Source organism: Mustela lutreola, chromosome 7 (assembly GCF_030435805.1).
Source record: "Mustela lutreola isolate mMusLut2 chromosome 7, mMusLut2.pri, whole genome shotgun sequence".
Taxonomy (NCBI): Eukaryota; Metazoa; Chordata; class Mammalia; order Carnivora; family Mustelidae; genus Mustela; species Mustela lutreola.
Genome location: NC_081296.1, coordinates 1,676,093 through 1,680,291, shown reverse-complemented (window position 1 = coordinate 1,680,291; position 4,199 = coordinate 1,676,093). Strand labels below are relative to the sequence as shown.

Below are 4,199 nucleotides of genomic sequence, written 5' to 3'. Positions count from 1 at the left end.
TCAGACACCCCTGGTCTTTCTGTGACCCCACGGGTCCTGAGACCACACAGTCCCCACGAGGGCTCCGCCCCCACTTAGCCTCTGGGGCCGCGTCTCTCAGTGGAGCAGACTTCTAAAAGTTCAGATTTTGTGCTCCGCTGCTCTACCACTTGCTGGGAGCTGGCCCCTCCCCCTCCCCAGGTCTATCTTCCTGTATGTCACTTTGGCTTCACTTCACACATCCTACCTACCAAAAAGGGGTCACTTTTCTGTTTCAAGAGTTGTTGATCTTCTCTTCACTCTCTTGTTGAGTTTGTAGGTGTTCAGAGTGGTTGGATAACTATCCAGCTGGATCCCTCGGACCAGATGAAATTTAGGTCTCCTACTCCTCCGCCGTCTTGCTCTTCCTCTGAAAAGCTCTCAGCTTTTCCCTGTTGAGGACCATACTTGCTGTGGGCTTTTCATAGATAGCTTTTATGTTATTGAGCTATGTGCCCTCTATCCCAATATTTTGAAGAGTTTTAATCAGGAAAGGATGCTGTATTTGGTCAAATGCCTTTTCTGCTTTAATTGAGAGGATCATAAGGTTCTTATTTCTTCTTTTGTTAATGTGACCCATCACACTGGCAGAGGGGATTTTAATCTGACTGACGGTGAGTAGAGAATTTGTTCTTTTTTTAGGAGACCTCAGCTCCTACCAGCCCCCAGCAGTGGAGCACCAGAGTGGAAGTTAACCACGGTCTACACTCCTGGCCCTGGCACCCACTGGCTGGGTCCCCTCAGCCATGTCTTAACCTCTGAAACTGTTTACTTCCTGATACAGATAGAGTAAGAGCGTCTTGTTTGCAGGGCTGCTGAGAGATCCAGGTGACTGGGCAGCTGTGAGGCACGTAGGGAGCATTCCACACCTCCTGGTTACTGATAGCTCTGGATTATCACAAACTCCTTTGTGTTGGTCCCCACCCGCCCCTGGTGCCCTGGCTCCCAGTACACGGCTGGCGGGTGCTCGTGGAGCCCAGGGAAGTCTCAAATGCAGAAACCACTGAATGACTGTGTCACGGGCAAGAGCCAGGAGCAAAATGGTAAGTGAGAGCGTGGAGAAGACAAAGACAGGGAGAAAAGGTGAGGGGTCACTAAGGAGAGGCCGTTCTACAGAGACTCGGGAAGGAGGTAGGGGAGCACCAGGAGAATGAGAAATTCAGAAATGCAAACAAAGCGATTAGGGTGAGAGCTGAGGAATCACAAGAACCACGGGCTGCTGTTTCAGTGATAGTAACTGCCTATTACAGAGCAAGCAAAGGAAGGGAGACTGCTTCTTGGCATGAGGTTTTGTTTGGGAGTGATGAGATGTTCTGGAGGCTGACAGTATTGCTTGCACAATAGGGAATATACTAAAACCACTAAATTATACATTTTTAATTGGGTCTATGTAAACTCTATCTCCAGACAGTAAAAGGAATAAGGGGAAATGCAGCGTGCTGGTCCCATCTGGGGTGTGTGCGCGCGGGAGCACTGAAGACACTCGAAACATGTGCTCAGTTCTTCATGGTCATGCCAGGGGTTGATTTTCTTACTCATTAAACTGTAGAGATATGCTTTACTTATGCTTTTTTGATTGTATAAAAATATGACAAAAAGTTAAAATGCGTCCTATAAGGGAGAAAAGCATGGGAGAAAAAGAACAAACCGAGGAAGATACCGGAGCAGAAATATCTAGAAGAGATGCAGCGGGATGGGAACCTGCATCAGGAGATGCTCAGGCCACCCTGTAGGCTGCCCAGGCACTTCTGCCAGCCGGCCCTACCCCAAGCCCTCCCTGAGGCTGGAGGTCAGCTAAGCTTAGCTGGGGAGCTGCCAATGGCCTCAGCCTCCTGCCCCAGCTCTGACTTGGCTTTCTATGCCCAATGTTCCTCTTTTTTTATATAAAATATACAGCCACCTCCTCCAGGATGTTTTCCCTGATATAGCCAACCAAACTGGTCCCTTGCCACCTTATAGACCCTACTCCCTCACTCAGGATGCTGGTGTCCCGACCTTGAAGGCTTGGGGTCTTTGATATTGTCTCTGTGAACTGCTCAGTGGTTTTAATATGCTCGGGGTCATGCCTGCCTCCCACCTGTAAGCGTCTCAGGGCAGTGACTGAACATGTGGGCCAGTCCCCCCAGCCAGACAGCCAGCTCAGCTACTTGAGCAACCAAACGGCTCTGGGAATGGTGTCCTTACACACAAAGGGAAAACCTCTCTCCCAGATACAACACTCTCTCTCTAAGGCTCCCCTGCAAAAAAGATGCACAGAATATAATGTGGTATAAAGAGCTCCACAACAGTTACCTGACAGAGAAATGATGAACTCTATGTAGATAGCTTATAACCTGAAAATCCACTTGAAAATACATGACTTTGCTGGCTCTTCCAACAAACATAAGGACAACGAAACACTTAACACTTAGAACAGGACGCAGAGGCGCTCCGTACAGGCGGTGCTGAAGTGCTCCGTCAGCTCACACCTGCTTGCTTTCCACCAGCCTCCTTTACGCTCAGCCAGCAGCCCAGGGCCCCAGCAGACAGCTCTGTCCGTCTGCCAGCACGTCCTGCTGCCCCCACGCCAGCTAGCCCACACTGACCAGGAGAGATGAGAAGGGACGAGCCGCTGAGGGTGGTGTCCAGGAGAGGACACTGGTGGGACGATGGGAAGAGAAAGGTGCACCTGCTGTGGCCTGACCAGTACCAGCTGGGGTCTCAGACGATAGACGTCCCTCCAGACCGGGGCAGGAAGAGGTCATGGCCACCCAGAGCTCCCCTGGCGGCTTCCTCCTTTGGGGTTTCTCTGAACGCCCAGGACTTGAAAGAAGCCTCTTCGTGGTTGTCCTACCTTCTGACTCAGGTGGGCAACACCCTCACCATTCTGCTGTCTGACCTTTTTCCTCTCTGACCTGTCCTTCTTGGACCTTCTTGGATGAGTTCCATCCTCCAGATGCTGGTCAACCCCTGGGGCCCAAAACCCATCAGCTTCCTTGGCTGCTCTGTTCAGCTCTTCATCTTTCTGTTCCCGGGGACCACTGAGTGCACCCTCCTGGCAGTGATGGCCTCCGACTGCTATGCGGCCACCCGCCAGCGCCCCCACTACACCACCATCATCTAGCCCTGCCGGTGCCAGCAGCTGGCATCCGTGGCCAGGGTCATCGGGCTGCTGGAGTCAGTAGTCCAGACGCCACCCCCTCTCCGCCTGCCCCTCTGTCCCCATCGGCAGATGGATGGCTTTGTGTGTGAGGTCCCAGCTCTAATCACATTGTCCTGTGGGACCACCACCTACAACGAGACCCGGAGGGCTGTGGCCAGTGTCCTCATTCTGGTCGTGCCCCTCGGCCTCATCCTTGTCTCTTACTGTGCCATCGCCCGAGCAGTGCTGAGGATTAACTTGGCGCAAGAGTGGAGGAAGATGTTTGGGACCTTCCCCTCCCATCTCACAGCGGTCACCCTCTGGTACAGCTCAGGCATTGTCGTCTCCCTCCAGCCCCAGAGTTCCTATGCTCACAAATGGGGCAAGTTCTTTGGTCTCTTCTATGCCGTGGGCACCCCAGCACTTACCCTCTCACCTGAGGAACAAGGAAGTCAAGAGAGCCTTCAGGAGACTGCTGGGGAAGGACAGGGACACAAGGCGGAGCTGAGTGCGGGTCCATGTGCTGCCCAGTCCAGAAGAGGTCCTCGTGCCGCTGGCAGGAAGCCTGTGTTCCCCGCACCTGTGCCCTCCCCCACGGTGCCACGCCAGTGGATGATGGCCACGTGTGTGCACGCAGGGGTGCTTGCATGTGCCCTATCTGTAAGGCAGGGACAGGAAGTGGGCTGAGGTGCGGAAGGCACCGATACATGAAACAGGAGAGATTTCAGATGATCTCCTCTTTGATCTATTTTGTCTTTAATGGTCTTTGCCTTCACCACGATGTGTCTACACCATCTGTCCTAATGGTTTCACACCCATTTCTGATCCCTGCCACACCATTTTGCTTCTCCCTTCAGTTTTTCCCACACTTCCTTCTGTGTGTTTTGCATTGTTCATTCATTTCATCCTCCCAAATGACAGCAGGAGGGGGAGCTGAGGTCAGGCAAGCTCTGAAACCAGCCCAGGAGCACAGACTTTAGATCTAATATCTAAGCCACGCAACCTCTCTTAGGGTACTCAGATGTCCTCGCACCTTCAGCCTGGGAACAGAGCAGCCTCG

General features: G+C 52.6%; 1 pseudogene; it reads left to right on the top strand.

Moving 5' to 3' along the window:
* Positions 1-2,760: 2,760 nt before the first annotated feature.
* Positions 2,761-3,647, top strand: LOC131835191 (olfactory receptor 2H1-like; annotated as a pseudogene).
* The last annotated feature ends 552 nt before the right edge of the window (positions 3,648-4,199 follow it).